Below are 19,480 nucleotides of genomic sequence, written 5' to 3' on the forward strand. Positions count from 1 at the left end.
AGACAGACAGAGAGAGAGAAAGCGAGTATAAGAGAGGTTAGTGAAAGACAGATTGTTTATAACTGTTATAGCGTAAGTGTTAACAGGAAGTAACTTGTCTCGCATGCGTTCCACAACCCACATAACAACAACTCAGAGTTGATTATTTTTCTATAATACACACATATAAACACACACACACACACACACACATGCACACACATACACACACACACACACACTAACACAAACACACACACACACACACATGCACACACACACACACACACACACACTAACACAAACACACACACACACAGACTAACACACTAACACACACACACACACACACACACACACCGCCCGGTTTATTCCTCACTTAATACTGCCGTCATTTAAGCAATAGTTATCTGGGCTAACTTTTTATTCATTATTATTTATAAGGTAGCATTTTCTGACATTTGTGTGAGCCCAGGTCACGTGCTCATATCCTCAGCTGGGCCACCGTGTTAATGCCCCCCTACCCTGTTGATGCCCCCCCTTTTCTCTCCACCATGAATAAAATCTGAGAACCGCCCCTGTAGGGGTTGAAAACTGGACCCAATCTGGCAACGCGCACAGAAAGCTCTGCTCTCAGCATCAGCGCAGCGGCAGCACCTGCCATTGGACCACAAACCCCGGCACTTCAGCTCCAAAAAAGTTACCGAGGAAGGGTTTTAACCGCCAACACGGACTGTTACACGGCCAACGGAGGTGGAGAAACACCGGTGTGGACCCACAGCACCAAGGAAGTGACAAGAGACAAGAGAGAAACGCACGTTACACACACACCCGCAGGTGAGCGTTTCATTTACTCAACACTCAAACTCCGGCGTGTGAGAGTGTGTGTGTGTGTGTGTGTGTGTGTGTTTCTCAAACTCAGAAGTAACTTCAGCCTGTGTATACAGTGATCTTGTACTAATGGTCACATTATGTAGAATAAAACTTTCTCATTTTATTTCATAGTCGAATGTTTTAGGTTTACAAATCATTACTGCACGTGAGTGTGATGAATACCTGCTCAGGTGTAGCTCACCAGATTTAGGAATGACTGCAAATTCGCCTTAGAAGTAAATATTTGTGCTCGTATAAACAAAACAAACAAGACAAGAGTTGATACTTTAACGCTGCCTTGTACAGTGTTTCTCCTGTGACTCAGCAGTTTACAGATTCACACCATGGTTATGACCTAAAGTAAATCAGTAAGTGTTTTATCTCTACACCATCAGGACATTGCACTGGAAGCGATCTAGCTACACAGATCTTGGAAAGTTAAAGCTATGGAAGTGATAAGTGTGGCAGAAATCATTCACGCACTGACCGTGGTCTCTGAGGATCACCGTCTCCTTCTGTAAGTGAAGTGACCAGAAGGTTGTGAGTTCAAATCCCAGAACTGTCAGAAAGCCACTGTTGGGCCTCTGGCCAAGACCTTTAACCCCTCGGATTGCTTCAAAGAGCATGCCAGAAAGGAAACATAAATAGAGATAATGCATGAGCAGAACGCTTGTATGCACACACACATGATAGTCGTATACTATGCATCAGATTTGAAAAGGAAGCAGGGTTATTACTTTTATAAAAGCAGCACACACACAAGCATATAACTTACTACATTTCCCAGGAGGTCGCGGTTTAAAACCCAGTCCGCTTTGTTCCATCGAGACCTTAAACGTGTCATTTTGTTCATTCGTTCACGAAGGATTTTGCTAGTGGTGGTGGGTTTTTTTGTTTGTCCGTTTTGCTTCGTTTTGGGGTTGTTGTTGTTTTGTTTTTTTCCGTGCAGGAAGTGACGTGACGCGATGTCGATTCCATTTATCCAGCTCATAAAGCTCGTTGTGTAATATGGTTTCTGTGATGTGTTTGCTAAACTGATCAAGCATCATTTAAATAGCGAACATAATCGGTGTCATACAATTTGGTCTCCAGAAGCGAGACCAAGTTCTTCTAGTATGTTCACGCAGACGAATATTAAAGAATATATATGTATAAGACTAATGAGCCGCAGTTATTATTTTTTTGACTGACGTATATGTAGAGGAATCTTTTACATACAGCACCAGACTGTATTCTTGTTCTGCATAAAACGTGACTCATATTTACTGGCAAGGGTGAATTCTCGACCAATATCATGAGACAGACAGAGTGAGTGCTGCTCTGAACGTTCTTTCGATGATCCCAGCACTGTGGTGATTTATTTGTGATGTAAATGTCATCATAAATTACTCTTTTTTGGGAAAGAGTTACAAAAGTCACCCTTATGTTACTGCCATTATGTTACAAAACTGGGTTAATATTACAAATATGAATCAAGTTCTAATTTGAATAAAATCCAGCGCAAATTGCACTGAAATGATTAAAGTCATTTGCAAACTGCAACGGGCTGCGTGGGCCGCGTATGTGTATGTGTGTGTGTGTGTGTTAGCCTACGCGCGCACACACACAAACACACACACACACACACACACACACATACACGTTTCCTCTTATCAGTTTCTGACAATGTGATATGATTTTGATTACGCCTGTAATAAAAGGCGGTGAACATTGCGAATCACAGCAGAACCAAAGTCGCTCTTGTGACACTCACAATCACTATTTAAAGAAATTTCCACCCCAAAAAACAAAAAAAACCTTGTGACGTTGAATTGTGAAACCAGCAAATAAAGCAGTAGTTCATGGCATTGGATGGTGTTAATATATCAGAGGTCATTACTCAAATGGAAGCGTTTGGATTAATAAGAAGCGCTCATATAGATCCCGATCCTGAGTAACCTTTGTTTGCCTTTTTTATAATATGGTGATATTTTAAACATGGTAATGCTTCTTTAAATCATTAAAATAGTGAGTGTTATAAAAACGTTTGGTGTTGTGTGTGTGTGTGTGTGTGTGTGTGTGTGTGTGTGTGTGTGTGTGGATTCTGGGCAACATGGCGGCATTGGCCATCAGATCCTTGCTCAGCTTTTGGAGGAACATACTGCCATTTTTGTGCCGCTTGTTTTTGCTTTTTGTTTGCGCTCGTGTTGCTTTTGTATAGCATTCTCAATTGTAAGGGAGACTCTGTATACAAGAAATGGAAGCTATCATTACTAATCTATCATACCTTAAGTAGGGCTGGTGATATGTTGCTGATTTGGTAATAAATTATGTTACAGTATGTAGTTCTAAATGTACACTCTAACGTAAAAATAAATAAATAAATAAACAGACAAGAAAAAAATATCGTCATTATATTGTATAAAGAGAAAAAGTTGTCAAGTTTGCTTGTCTGTGTGTTTTCTATATGTTTAATAGAGTAAGTGAGTTTATACACATAACTAGTGTCACGTAAGTAGATCTGTGTGTGTCGCGTGTGAGGAAAGTTACACTGTGTGGCATGAGAAGGTTTGTACTGAGATGTTACATAATTGACGTAATACGTGATGGACTTTGCTCTGTTGTTATAAATGTGCAGCGGCGCGATCCGAGTGAAGTATTGTTTACATTCGGTCTCATTCTAGTACAAAACCGGCACTAAAAACAAACCTCAAGTTGCTTGCCTTGCTTGCGTCAGCAGATCATGCAGGTTTTCTTCTGGGTGGTTGTAACTCGTCAAGTGTGGCCTTTGTTATAAATAAGAGTTTCAGGACTGGATTATAGTGCACACTTAAACAAGAAAAGCCTCTTTTTTTGTTTTCGTCTTGAACAAGAGGAACCATCGAAGAAAAGTCAGAAAAGGTATCACGTCACGGCTTTACCGTAGTGTAACGTGCTGTACTGGTTCTTGATCGCGATCCTCCTGAGTGTAACACACCTTCGTGAACATATCAGTGGACTGATATTCAGCTGATTAGGCAGAGCTGATGGATTTGCTGCTTTGCATGCCCCGATAATTGGTTATATACCTCGATATTTGGTGCGCAAGATGTTATTATGACTCTTCAAAATCCTGTCACTATCTCCGTGTTCCATTTGGGAGGAGGTTGCCTATGTAGGCACCTGTTTCGCGCTCGTGCGTTCGTATTACCGAAACAAAGTCGGTCCGGTTCAAAGGCGACATCGTTCGCAGAGAAGACAATCCCCTAGTTGTGCATTGAACAAAAATGGCAGACAGAGCTTTCAGGCTGAATTTTCAGCTAAAATGTCGCCCAGTGTTTACAGGAACAGGTAAGCATGTAGTAATGTTTTTCAGTATGATGTTGCGACAATATGGTGACGCATAATATAGGTTTAGGTAGTTATTGTGTTATCGTGATGTGAATTTAACCTCACCACACATTTACATTTCATTAGGGTTGACTAGGAATTGAATATGACATGTTCCTGCGCTTATTTGATTATAAAAGTCTGCACTTCTCAATTACCATTTAGAAAACCTTGATTCGATCATCTCTACGAAATTAGGTGCACGGAAAGCTTTCCTACCAGGGAAGCGTTAAAAAGTTCTCTAATATAAAGTGTTTCATTAGTGATTTTCACTTGTGTACAAAATATCAGCTGTACAAAGGACCACCTAAAAAGCTCGAGCCTTTTCAGTAATACGCTGTGTTCACTAAATGACCGTGCTATCATATCAAAACAAAATGCTGTAAACTTCAAAGACTTCCAAAAAAACAAAAAAAAACAATATGACCTACTTGGCGGATACTTTTACATTTTAAATGCCATGTGTTTGTGCTTCTGTCAGCAATGTTACTCTCCGGCGTGAGTGATGAATCTACAGTCTGCACCTCGTACGCTTGCTAGTAAATCCGGGTTGCGGAATTTTATTTAAATAATCATATTAAGCTGCCTTTTAAAAAAAAACACGACAACAACAAATAGTAGTGAACATCTGTAGCAGTAGTAAAACAAATACTTCCAACAACCGCAGCTACATGTCAGGTTTCAGATGAAAGTGCTGCATGACATCTGAAATGGCAGGTATTCATTTTTTTTATAGCATCAAACGAGCCAAAGTGTGTTATAAGTTAAAAGACGGCATACTGGCATGTTTTGTTATCTTGTTATGTGTTTAGTATCAGCCTATTTATGGTATATTTAGCATTCGTTTTCACATTGTAACAACCCACATGTATGTATACCATAATTATCCATAAATGAGGAGGGGGGGGGGGGGGTATTTATTATTATTATATTCCCTATAAGAGTAATAATAGGAAAAATACCAGAAATATTAACCCAGGTTTTTTATTATCTCTTTCTGTCTCTCTCTGTCTCTCTCTCTCTCTCTCTCTCTCTGTCTCTCTCTCTGTCTCTGTCTCTCTCTCTCTCTCTCTCTCTCTAATATATATATATATATATATATATATATATATATATATATATATATATATATATATATATATATATATAAAATTTATTTATTTACGCGTGTATATATATATATATATATATATATAGACTGCTTCAATGGATAATAATAACCTCGGTTAATATTTGTGGTATTTTTCCTATTATATATAATATAAAGATTAACATCGTTCTTCACCTTGGCATAATTAGATGCACCGAGCGGCTACTGTGTCGCAACTTGCTCACAGAAGAGATATTCGGATAAGTGCAGACGTGCACCTGTGGTGTGTGGTTTCCATTCCGTGTTTGAATTTTTCCTTTTTGGGTTTTGCAGCATGATGCATTTTGGAGATAGATGTAATTCTCAGATGTACATAAATGTACATCGTGTGTGTGTGTGTGTGTGTGTGTGTGTTGTGGGGGGTTTGAGTAGGTCTACATGACTGTGTTAAAACATGCCATTCAATGCTGAGATTTGTAAGACATTTTATCTCACTAATTACCTTCTGCATGTTTTTAGTGAGTGGATCATGTATGCATGCTGCATGTTTATGGTTTTATTTATAGAGTGCATCACATTTGTAAAGCTCTTCAGTCAGTGTTGGTTGAACGTACATACTACCAAACATTCATTAAGGACAGTAAGTTATTGTATAAGTAAGCAATCCTTTCGTTAAGTCTGCATGAGCGGAGATGAGAGTTTATTGACTATTTTCTGAGGTAAGTTTCCCAAAACCATTGTGGTGTCAGGAGTAAAAACGACACACGCAGTATCAGTTTAAACACTTCACCGAAAATGACCCGAACACTATGATGCCTTTTTTTTTTTTGTTTAATGCACTTGCTGTTGCCGCATATTTATTTGCTATAAATGAGCTGATATGAAATATGGGTGACACAAAGATTGGCATAATGATAATGTACATTACAGTATTGTATACTTAATGGGAATCATCAGTTCTTTTAGAATTCTGATCAGAACAAGAGATTTAGATACATTATATCAAGATGCATCAAGGTTTCTCACTCTGTTAAATATGTTGATTTAATGTAGCAATTTGTTGTCATCTCATTATGCCTGTCTCTTATTTATTTATATTTTATGAAAATAAGCGATATGTGTGGTGGACTTCGAAAACCCTAATATACGAAGTTTTGAAACACAGGGACAAAGTTGCATTTAAAGATTCCCTTGCCAATTCCACTGATACACTGATTGCCTAAAAGCAATTGCTATGTATTTATTTATTTAATTGCCATTTATTTTATCATGTACTGAAGCAAGTGTATAGCAAAAATCTAATGTTAGTTAATAGAATATAATAAAACTAAGTTTATCTCTTTATACCAGCCTTTATTCATAGCCTATGGCCGTTTTTGCAGCTGTATTGGTTAATCTGGCTACACATCTATTTAACGTGATCTGTGCAGAAAGCCTAGGCAAGTTTTGAAAGTTACTAAAACATTTCGGCATCTTTCTTCGGGGGAAAAAAAAGTGTCGTTTCCAGAATTCAGCCACAGCAACATCCGACGGGTTTTCCAAGAAGTTCCTACCCTCTGAACCGTTTGTGGTCAAATTCGGAGAAGAAGAAAAAAAAAACCCCAAAACAACAACAATCCAATTAAAAGCTTAAAAGAAATTTTCTTATAAACATGTGGAAGATCTAGGGAACTCTAAAGCTCCCCGGCCCTTTCAGAGACAGCCCAGAACGTCATAGGTTCACAACACTAATCCCTGACTTTTATCGCTTTACTAATCGCAGACGCTATTTAAAAGGTGTTACTGTGAAAACGCCCTGCTGGTTTGTCTTCTCTTTTATTGGAAATAATGATCCTACTGAACTAATTGGTGTTTCATGACAGGAGAAGACTGTGAGTGAACATCACACACGTTGGATTACAGAAGTGGATTAAAATGAGAAAAATACGTCTTGTTCTGATTAGACATCGAGCTTGTGTTTTAGGTCCAGTAACACAATCGAGATCGGATGAATGCATCAGCACCGGTTATATTAGATACTTCAAATGACATTTGATTAGGTCGGAGGTTATCAAAGTGCTTCATCTTGACAGCGAGCCCACTGGGACTGGAGAAATACTTGACATATTTGCTTACTGAAGAGTACATAACGTTTCATAAGTGCGTAAGATGCATTCTCAACAGCCTGACATTTGTACAGGATTGTCGGAAATGATAGTAAACATATTTGCCGCACTGTCGAATGTCAGCTACATCATTCAGCAAGCTGACCTTTCTCAGAGTGTTTGGACAGGAACAGCATGGCCACATGGTTTTGGTCAGCACTGTGAATCCCCTGCTGTGCGTCCCTCCTTTTTCCTGTCCACCTCGAGGAACGAGGGAAGAGCCCTCTTCTGGTACGCGATGTTTGAGGCCACTCGTACTCGCATTAGCCCCTTCCTCATCCGCTGAGGAAGCTGAGGAAGCGCTGGAAACCCCAGGAGAGGCATCAACCGTTAACTCATGCCTATTAAAAGCAATTGGGGGAAAGTTCACGTGCTCAGATATTGTGCAAGCACAAATTCCCAAGGAGCTACACAATAAAGATCGTGGTGTCCGACGCACTCGCCAGAAATGCTATTTGCGGCGGGTCTGATTCGTCATTAAAGTCCGTTGAGAATGGTCAGGTAAACGATCGCTCAACATCCGTCCTCGGTTATGTACTAGTGTGGGTTTTAATGTTTTCTCCAGGGCTTTGAATTATTTGAGAGCAGATCACGATTAATCATGTGCTGGAAAGATGGAGGAGTTGCTACGTCCTTACGTGTGTGTGTGCGATGTGTGTGAAGATGCTTTCTGGTCAAGGGCTGACGAAGAAATAGCTTGGATCATTTGCTTGAATTGCAGACTTTATATGTCCAGTCAGCTGTTGTCTAAAATTTATGAACAAGAACTGTGAAGGCCTAGTTGCTAAGCAGGGTACGGACATTTCTCCTATTGAGGACCTTTTCCAAAAAGTTATTTTTTTGTGGAGTCCGGATTCAATTTTGTGAGTCTCGACCGCAGGGCCGGGCGATAGGACAAAAATATCATTTCACGATACTTCAGGACATTTCTACGATACACGATGCGTATCACGATATATAACTTAGCTAGCAAACTGTCTGCAAAACAGTAGTAAAATAACCAAAAAAAAAAAACCTTATACTGAGTTTGACGGTACTTTTCTTTAATACCTACGATCATAAAAAAGATTAAGTTAAAAGATTAAAACATTACCCTACCAACGATATCTCAGAAAAGTGTATTGTGTAATCATTTATCACAATATCGATAGTATATCGATATATATTGCCCAGCCCTACTTGACCAGGGCGTCTGCATTGTATGGACTTTATTTTGTGCTTAAAGCGATTTTAGCAAAATGACCTCACAAAAACTGAACAGATTTACAAATCATGAGTCTGGGTTTTAGCAAATGTTTCTAGCTAGCATACGGTGTACACCATAATTTCGAGTAACAAGGATACTTAGCTATACCCACTGGACGAATTATGCTGTTACGCAACATGATGGAATGATCTGGAACAAGAGCTTAGCAGCAGGTTTAGTTTTCCTGAAACTCTAGCATGTACCTGTGTAATTACATGACGTACGTGACATTACGTTACATAACTGTATCACAATATCACAATATTATTAGTCATGTACGCTTTTTAAAGGTAATATAGGGATGAAATTAGTTAACTTTTGTCGTTTTTTTTTTTGTTTGTTTGTTTCTCAGTCTGGGTGGAGCTTCTAACCTGCCACGTGTCTTCAGACGTTTTCAGAGAAATTTTGTTATGGGAGTGCTGTGTTTGTGAAAGATGCATGCCATGCTCCTTCAGCAATACGAAACCTTATTTTAGCAAGAAAAGAATGAGGCCCAACCAAAACAGACAAAATAGACACTCACAAAAGCATAGGAAGGATCTGCTACTGAACTACTACGTCTCAAGAGTACTGAAAAAACTGCCAAAGAGGAACTATGTGCGGTTTCCTAAACAACCTTTCACTGGTATGTTAACTAAATAACAGCTAAAGTGTTTGTGAAAGATGCGTGCCATGCTCCTTCAGCAATACGAAACCTTATTTTAGCACACGACTGTCTTTATGTTAGTTTCAAATTGGGACAGTCTTTATTATCTAGGGGCAGTGATGCTGGCCAAAATTATAGCCCACCCGGGCAGACTCGTCCTGAATGGAAATTTGGCGTATTGATGGTATTTTAATGTTTACGTACTGTGTGTATTAAATAACATAATATGCTGTATTGTCTCTTATTTGCAAATGCCCGATGTGCGTCATATATGGAGTATTCACTCCGGTGGGAATGAAATGTGACTTTAAAGTTTATTTGGAAAGTGCTAACTGTGATCGAGAGATATCACATTTGCGAAGTCAAATCAAATCATTCGGCCCATTAGCTAAATACCCAGGCGTTAATCAGCTCAATATCGTGTGTCAGAAAAGCACATCTGTGTAGGGTTGTGGCACCTCTGCTTTGGGGTTACTGCATCCATTTCATTATAGGAGTTTTGTAATAACAAATGCAGAACCAAAGTACAAAAAAAAAAAAAAAAAAAACCCTCTCATAAGGTCACTATCGGTCATTATGACTGTCATGATCATAGGATCAGAGTTCAAGAACTCAGCCGTGACTCTCAAAATGTCACGGTGCAGAGAAAGCAATTTATTACATCAGATTCATTATATAAATTTATCCCGAGGAAGAAGTGATCCGTCCGGCTTTCCGTAAAGAGAAGTGGAAAGCAGAAAAGCAGTGGGTGAAGCAACAGGAAGTCATCTGGCTAGCCGAACACCTCACAGCACAACCACATGATGGTTAGCTGTCTGCACTTTTGCTGAGGCCATGAAGTGTAAAAATCAAGTTCCTGTTAAATTTGGTAGAACCACAGAAATAGCCACTCACTTGCCTAGTTGCCAAAGTTGTCTTCACTGATTACAGAGCTCAGTGTCACTGAGAAACGCAGTTACGTGCCTTGGGGCTCAACACTTGGGTTTTGGGGTGAGTAAGACTTTTAGATACTTATCAGTGGTTTTAGATTTTAGCTTTGGTTGGTGCTGTTTTTCGTTCTCACTCGGGTCAGATAATAGATACTAGAGCTGATACTGGAGTCATAACACTCGGTCACATGTGAGAAATCAGTGGAAATAATAAGATTATTGACTCATTTTCAGACCTTAATAGCTGATTTTAGTGAAACGATATGCCGCCACGTTCATGTTTTTCATGCCATACCGAATGCTGATACTGATCATCCTGATGTCCCACATGGCTTTTTCATTTAATGACAGATTACATGAGTGAGTATTTTATTTTATATAAGAGTTTTGGTGAGTGAGTTTTACATTTTCATTGTTTTTGCAGATGTTCGCACGAGGTTGTTCGTGTTCGCTTCGGCGTATATCAGTTCTATTTTTTTTATTCCAGAAATTATTCTGTCTTAAAGAATATCCGTCAGAAATGCATTTGCTTTTATGAAATAGGATAGAATGACTTTTGATGATCCCTGTGCTGAACCCAGGGTTTGTTTGGTTTTTTTTCATTATACTATTACAATTAACTCACTATTGGAAAATAAGGATATTAAACATATGTTCCATTAAATACCCAAATATTTATGTTTATAGACTGTTAGACTGAGGAGACTCTGCATCTGACTTTGTGCTTTATTAAAGGTATATAGTGACGCAGTTGCTGTAAGACTGTAAATACTGTAAGCTAAGATTCGTTTTACAGCTGGTATTAGACAATGTTAGTATCAATATAAGATAAATATGTGTATAATAAATATTTGAGTGCTATAAGTGTTTAAAGTAGAGTGAGTCAAAGAGATCAAGATTTTTCTCCAGTAAAATATTTTCCGATATAAATAGACTAAGTGCCTAAACATCTAGCAGATTAAGCAGATTTGTTTGCTTTGTTTACTTTTATTATTTTATATAATCGCATTTATTATTATGATTATTATTATTATTAGTTTGTATAAGAAATCTAACAAATCTGCCACACCAAATCTACAAATTATTATTATTATTATTATTATTATTATTATTATTAGTTTGTATAAGAAAAGAAATCTAACAAATCTGCCACAACAAATCTACAAATTATTATTATTATTATTATTATTATTATTATGTGTAAAATATGAAGAAAAACACCAGTAGATTTTTTTTTAATTATAAAATAGATGTGATTACCTCGTTAGATTTACCTTGTTTTTTTCTTTCTTTCCTTTCCTTAATTGCCTTTAATAGTACTACAATAAATAATTCTGTACTGTCGCATATTTAAAAAACCCCATGCACTTTCTCCTTTATTTTACAATGGCCAAAATCAAAGATTTCAATCCCCGAAGCTGAGCCCATGACTGAAAGTGTTGCTTAATCATACCTCATTTATTTATCAGTATCATTAAAACCCGTAAATGCATAAATGTCATCATACCTTACTTAGCCCTTGTTAGCTACTCAGAGATTTCTTCATCCTCCTCTTCTCTTGAACCCAAGAATCATTTAACTTATCTTACTTATCTGTAACTGATATGCCAAGAAAACGTTTACAGAAATCGAGAATGCCTATTTCCTGATTTTTATACACCGGACTCATCAAAAAAAAACAAAAAAAACACCAGCATATAGAAGTCTAAAAATGAATCCTGCTGCCTGATTCATTTCCGAACGTGGAAGTGAGATGTTTCTATCCAGCAGTTCAGCATATGAACATCAGGCAATGTAGATTTATTTATTTATTATAACGATTCTAATGTTGACACCCATATGTAAACCCATTTGAATGAAAATTTAAACGGGCTCAGATAGGTTTGTCAAAATTATGATCGTCCTTTAAAGAAAGACTCATTTGAAACATTTTTACCTAACCCGGGGAGTAAAAGTGAGAAATCTGCTTCAGGATTTCCCCTAACCAGGAGAGATTTTCTGAATAAGTCAGAAAAAAAAAAAATCAGAGTTCACGTGTGCCATGCTAGACAAATCCTTGCCAAACAGAATGTGGTTTAAGTCCGTGTAGTATAATCGCTGCATCAAAGTTACAAATGTGTGCCTAGTAAGTTCAGTAGTAGCCGTGTGGGTGGCGTGACAGCTTTATTGTCTGGGTTCAGTCTCATAGCGAGAGGGCACGGCAGAGACAAGAGCACAGGGGAAGAGTTTTCTGCCACTCACGCTGGCACTGATGTCAGGAAGTCACATTTCTCTTTCTGCAGCTTGCTATGACAAATCCTCAAGGTCATGGCCTTTTCTAATGAAAGTGTTGCACTGACAGCAGTACTCTATAATTCTGTGTTTTTCTGAGAAACCTCTCTTTTTTTTTTTTCAAGGTCAGAGTGTGTTCAATAAGAGTCGGTGTGGAAAGAAAAAAAAGAGAGAGAAAAAAAACAAAACAAAACCCACTTTGATTTGTACTTATGTGCATGCACACAATATGGGCACACAAAGGTGGCTACAAAGGTTTGAATCTCCACCTTGCCCAGTCCCACCCACTACCTACCAACATGCAGTACACAAACAAAGAAAATGGAGGCATAAATAAGTAAAACATAAAAAGAAAGAAATACCAAGCAAAATAGTGTCTGCTGGAGAACCCAGACGTACGCTTATACAAACAAAAGCTCACACGAATAAAAGCAAACGGTTAAATGACATCAATGAGCTCAGTGTGTGCATACATATATTAGAAGAAGTCAGACAGAAAGGGATTACCACAGACGTATAAGACCAATTCAGGTAATAATTACCCTTACGCAAACACAGAAACCATTTAGTAAGAATGTATTCTTGTAACGATCTTGTAACGTTCTCTGAGCCGGATCACATGATAACACCGCATACACTGCAAGCGTATCATGATGTCTATGTCTATCGAGCCACCTGTAATGCAAAGTTTGTCCTCTGAATCATATCAGTCTCAGCCCGTTCTACTTTTACTGCCGAACAGTATAGCACTTCAATTAAAAGAGCATTTGAGTTGTTGTTTCGCAAGGTACAGTTCTCTGCGTATATCAGTCATGTTCGGCGGTGGTATCTTGTGAGAAATTCCACCAGGAAAGACCGGTGTGCTTATCATTCAACTGATGAATGTGTAGAAGTTGCTGAATGTTGTCAGGCTGGTTCTTCTTGTGGACTCTCGAATGCTCCTTTCCACAAGACTCAGAGACATCCTTGATGAGTAGCATGATTCTCAGGCGCCTACGTGCCTTTAGACAAACCTCTGAATTATGACAGTTTGGTAAGTGAACTTTTTCGATGATTTTGCTTAGTGTGCTTTTTTCTGACTCTTTTTGTTTTCTCTGTATTTAATGCATGAAGGGAAATAAGTCGTCTGTCGCGTACCTGGAAAAAGTATTTTGTCAGTGTTTGGCAAGTGCAACATTGCTGACAGATCCAAGTAGGTCGATCTTTAAAATCCGTTCATGTTTCATTCATGTTCACGACACGTAAAAGTGAGGCAATTGAATCTAGGCATGTCTAAGCTGTTAAAGAAGTCAATAAAGGTCCAGGATTGAAAAAGCAAGACGGAGTTTCCCATCAACTGACCAGATAGAACTGTAATATAATTGCAGGAAGAAACGAACGAGGCACAACCAAACAGACAGAATAAATAGACACTCACAAAAGCATAGGAACGTTCTGCTACTGAACTACTACGCCTCAAGAGTACTGAAAAAACTGCCGAAGAGGAACTATGTGTGGTTTCCTAAACAACCTTTCAGTGGTATGTTAACTAAAGAACAACTAAATTATTCTTTTCCACCACAAAGAATCATTCTTGGGTTTTTTTTTTGACATGTTTGAAGTTTGTTATCATGGTGTAGAACCCGGTGGGTGAGGGTGTGGAGGAGGACTTGGTAGACAGGTGGAAATTTCGCTGAGCTCGGGACTCGCGTTTATTCAGTCCGCGCTTTTCAGCGCACTTTCTAAAAACTCAACAAAACAGCACAACAACAGGAAACAGGTCCGTCCCAGACTCGTAGCTTTTGCTCCAAAAAGCTTTTGGTTGTGTGTGTGTGTGTGTGTGTGCGTGCATCTTGCAAGCTCTGCCAAGCGGTATCACACTTTCACTCTTTCTCTCGCCAGTTATGGGAGTCACTGAAAGCACAAAGAGACACATAAGTAGACTGGCGGTAATAAGACACAGGTGAAAATCATGATGGGTCACCTGCTGGTTCGGCCCGCCTCCTCTCCGTCCACAGTTGACAATCAACCATGCCCTTGATGCCACATACTCAGGCCAAGGAGCCATCCGGCCTGCAGATCGCTCCTTGACCATCTGGTCTGTGGACCAACTCGAATTTGAATGGCTGAAGTGCCAGGTACCAACAAGTGATCCAGCCCTCTGTCTGACGCATCAGTCTGTAGAAGAAAAGGGAGAGAAAAGTCAGGAGAAGTCATCAGCGACCCCCGCACAAAACCACATATACCTGGCAGAAAGCTTGCTTACATGGCTCTGTCCACTGGACCGGATCTGGCACCCGCTTTTGAGTGAGATCAGTCAGCGGGCTGGTGACGTCCAAAGAATTAGGTACAAACCTTCGATAATAGCCAACCAGCCCCAGGAACTGCCTCAACCAACCCAGATGAACAAAAGCGGTAACCCAAACGGAGTGGAAAAGGCTGGTTTGTTTACGTGAGATAGTGGGAGTCTACCAATACCATTTGGTTAAGTCTAGGCGTCAGGTATGTGTCAGATTTAGACACCGGGTCGAATTTTTTAAAGTCCACACAAAAACGGACCACCCCATTCTCCAAATTCTCCTGTGTTAGGTAACCTAAATTGTGGCGTTTTGCCCTCAGGTCCAGAACGTACTGAATTTTGTATTTACTGTTAGAAGGTCCCTCCTCCCAATTTTCTCGAATGGCATCTAAGACGCCCTGGGGCTTGAGCCGTACAATAATTCAAATGGGGAAAACCATGTGGAGGCTTGCGGGACCTCTTGTACTGGAAATAACAGGGGGCACTTATTCCAATTTCGCACATCCTCAGGTACGAACTTAAAAATCTGTTTTTTTTTAGCATCTGATTAATCCGCTCCACCAGGCCATCTGATTGCAGACGGTAAGCACTGGTGCGAATCGATTTAATCTCTAATAATTCGTAGAGCACGCATAGTGTCTGTGACATAACTGTAGAGCCCTGGTCAGTCAGGATCATGGACGAGTACCTCTGCAACACTGCGTGCTGAGATGTTGCGCAGGTCGAGGAGCACTTGGTGATCAGTTTGGTGGAAGATGGCGAGGGTCTTGATGATCTCGCCATGTGGGGAGGCTTCTGTCGTGGCGGTGGAGTCTTCCTTAAATCCCCGGTTTCGACTGCACTGTAGAACCCGGTAGGGTGAGGGTGTAGAGGGAGACTTTGCGTTTATTTACTCCGGCTTTTCATTGCACTTTCAAAAAAAAACTCAACACAACAACAGGAAATGGGTCCATCCCGGACTCACAGCTTTTACTCAGTCAGCTTCAAGTTCACGCTCGTTGTTGTGTGTGTGTGTGTGTATGTATCTTGGCTCCAAGATATGTATGTCAGTAGCATCATCGGGAGTTGAACACACATTCTCCGGACAATGCTGCGACACTTTTCTGTTCCGCCACTAAGGGGCCAATCAATCTGCTTTTGGTATCTCCTCCAAAGGCATTTTGTGAAACAAACAATTCAAACAAAAAATTCATGATCGAGAAAGTGAATCACCTCGTTCATGTTTATTACACCCTCTATTGTGCTTCACATGAGCCTTCTGAATCACTGCTGATGACGTATTTTGCAAGTGTCAGCAAAACAGGCTTAATTAAATGAGCCCCAATGGATGCTAAATCTAGAGGGGGGCGGTTGTCACTTTGATTAATCACATGAAATGACTGTCACTAATAAGGTGTGTGAATCTATAGTCTCGGCTAGAAAGAAATCAGCCCCCGTCTTTACTTAATACCTGTAGTTTTTTTTTCTTACCGTCGCTGTCGGTGGTGATGTTTTTGGTTCCACCGATTTAAAACATCCACGTCTAGCCATTTGGTAACAGCAAATAAGATGGCAAAAAATGCACCTAATTTTTATTTATATATTTATTTAAATAAAGAAACTCTGGCATGAAATGACAAGTGATACAGTCGTGACACGTTAACATTAGCAGTGCAGATTAATAACAATACATACATAGATGTGGGAGATGAACAACTTTGAACATAAATGAAAAAAAAAAAATTTTTGTGTTACTCCTTCGCCTTGGCATGGCCATTATGGCTGTTAGGAAATATTAACGGAAAACATTACGTTTCTGTTGCAATACTGTCCCTGTGGAAAGGATTTCACATCACACTCTGTGAGCAACAATTTTCCATAACTTTCTTGCGAGAACAGAAGCAGAGCTCTCTGGTCTCACACCCTTTTTTGAAGGACACTCCAGTGTAGACCAAGCTGTATATGAATTTTTGTTTACTTAGAGACTCTAGAACCACCAGTATTATAATAACTGGCGATCCCTCTTTCACAACTTACACTATTGTCATTAGTTGTATACTTCAGTTGCTTCGAGAGCTTTTACTTTAACAGGTTTTCAAACTCGAACTCATGAAACTTGAGTCTGGGATTACCTTAGCCAAGAAAGACGCATGCAAAGCTGCTCTTAAATAAGGAACTTTCGAAAAAATGCCGTCCTTTTAATGCCTTCTGAAAAGTATAAAATGATGTTTTGATGCTTTTACTCATACTATTACATAGATCGTTTTAGCAGTGTTCAGCCATTAAATATCTCCTGAGCTGAAAATAAATCATATCATAAAAATGAGCATAGTACACATTCAGTCAGGAAAATAGATTAGATTGTATAACGAACTTTAAATCTTTTACTGTGTAATTTTTTTTTTTTTTTTTTTTTACAGTTTATGATTGTCGAGATAGCCAGCTTGCCTGCAACCCGTTCAGACAGGGGGCAAAGAAGAAGCCAATAAACATCAATGTATAAAACTTTGTGTATACATAGGAATTGATTTAGTACCTCTAAATGAATTCGGGAAAGTTGAATTGTTTTTCTGAGTGTTTCTCATGACAGTGTTACTAGCCGCAGCTAGGCTATGCTAAGCCATGCAAACTTGCTTGCTGCACCGATAATGGAGGACTTTTTTGTGCCTTGGTCATATGTAATTTGTTAGAAGGTACATACTCACATTTCTAGTGTGACATCGATTGAACTATTGTGTGCGTATTACAACGTATCGGATAACGGATAATCAGCACCAATAATAAAAGTGTCTTAAACGTGCTACAAACCTATGAAATATAATACTATAATAAATATAATAAAAATTTATTTATTTATTTTTTTTAAGTCTGTGGCTGACCACAACTGTCTACCAATAGCTGGTGGGCGTTCTGGCGCAGTATGGCTGCCGTCGCATCATCCAGGTGGATGCTACGCACTGGTGGTGGTTTAGGAGATCCCCCCTCCCATACAATATAAAGCGCTTTGAGTGCCTAGAAAAGCACTATATAAATCTAAGGAATTATTATTATTATTATTATTATTATTACCTGTCCTCTGAACACTGCAAGATCAGGCTTGACTGGGCCGGAACAATGAATGTCCATAGCGTTTATTATCTGTTCAAATAAGCTGCATTTACTTAATCTTGCTTTGTTCGTCATGGTTTGTTACCATCACTTCAACACTTACACAGTTCAAGTCCTGTAAGACATGAGCCAACACGTGATCGCTTTATACTGATGACCTGTTTGTAAAGAACAGTTTAGCATAGCAAATGAACCAACTAAAACGTTATCATTTCTTTGATCCGTTTTTAAATTCGCTCATCGGGATGATAAGCCCGTGGTTTCCACCAGAATGTGATGACTCTAAATATCACCACTGAGAAAGCAGATTGAGAGAAAGGGAGGCTGTGTCTCACCAAACCACATGTCTGACTCTGTATCTTCCCCATTTTTCCAACTGGAGCAAAAGCCCTGCGAGGAACATGTTTACCACTTTTCAGAGTGGATACGTTAGGGACAGAAAGTCGTGGCAGTGCTAAGAATAGACCGTTCTTATTGCCCGGCATTTCCTAAAAAATGGTCAGCAGAAGTGTGCTCAGGTGATTTTGTGGAGATTCCATTCATTCATTCGCATTCCATTAAAGGTGAGAAGGGAAAAAATAAGTCGTTGAGCAGAGGATGTTTGCAGCATATAGGTATTTTGGGAACCGCTTGGAACCATATCAACAATTTAGCTATTTATGGAATATTCAAGAAATAGAGTGGGCACCGGTTGAGCCCAGTTTGACACCTGGACTTTTCCCCCAACTTCATACACGGTTACACTAGGAGTCATGGAGAAGACTCTAAATATGTTTGCAGCATAAAGATATTTTGGGAACATTGCTGGGAACCATGTGAACAATTTAGCTATTTTTGGAATATTGAAGAAATATATTGGGCACGGTTTGAGTCTTGTTTGTCACCTGGACTATTTTCTTTTTGCCCCAGCTTTACACACTGTCACACTTGGAGTAGAGTCTAAAATAAAATTCCCATGTAGATCAAATTAAAGGCAGGACGAATTTTCGATAAACTTTATAAATCCCTCGTGGAACTCATATGCATAGCTATCTGGTTATAAAAGCAGTCCTTGCGCAATAGCTGGCTTTGATTGTGTAAAATCTTTCTGATCGATATGGAGGGATTTAGGGAAATCAATGAATTTTTTTTTTTTTTTTTTTTTTTTTTTTACTGAAAAGGAAACACAAATAACATCAAACATCAGAACATTTAGTTTATGTTCAACCATGTCCTCTGTACTGTGAGTGCACTATGGAGTTAACAGTGAAGATTTCCTTTGTAGCATAAAGCTCTCCAGAGGCGTATACATTGCCCTCCAGAACTACAAGGAGCCGTCATTCAAATGAGCAAAAACATAATATAGAAAAAGAATAACGTGTGGAATGAGCCACCAGCCACAAAACAGCCCCAAAGCATCAGCGATCCACTCCTATATTTTACAGTGGAGTGGATTATAGGGTGTGTTTCACTCTATGCAGTCCCTTTTTTTCAGCCAAAATTGCTGATTGTGTGCTTTTTTTAAATAACTTAATATGTTCGTACAAACTACCGTAAGTTCCCTTTAAATTGAAATTAAGATATAGAATAATACATTGTTTAATAAGCTT

General features: G+C 39.1%; 1 protein-coding gene across 5 annotated transcripts in view; it reads left to right on the forward strand.

Annotated features, from left to right (window-relative positions):
• Positions 1 to 584: 584 nt before the first annotated feature.
• Positions 585 to 19,480, forward strand: part of pparg (peroxisome proliferator-activated receptor gamma) — a 40,188-nt gene continuing 21,292 nt past the window's right edge. Inside the window, exon 1 of one of the 5 annotated variants that reach the window (XM_053653622.1) lies at positions 585 to 816. The gene's annotated coding sequence lies outside the window, so the exon portion shown is untranslated. Of the gene's footprint in view, positions 817 to 7,685; positions 10,317 to 11,312; positions 13,560 to 13,904; positions 14,046 to 14,118; positions 14,853 to 19,480 lie in introns of those variants that run through there. The other 4 variants (XM_053653620.1, XM_053653619.1, XM_053653623.1 and 1 more) reach the window with 4 other exon arrangements.

The sequence above is a fragment of the Ictalurus furcatus genome, chromosome 21 (genome assembly GCF_023375685.1).
Source record: "Ictalurus furcatus strain D&B chromosome 21, Billie_1.0, whole genome shotgun sequence".
Lineage (NCBI taxonomy): Eukaryota > Metazoa > Chordata > Actinopteri > Siluriformes > Ictaluridae > Ictalurus > Ictalurus furcatus.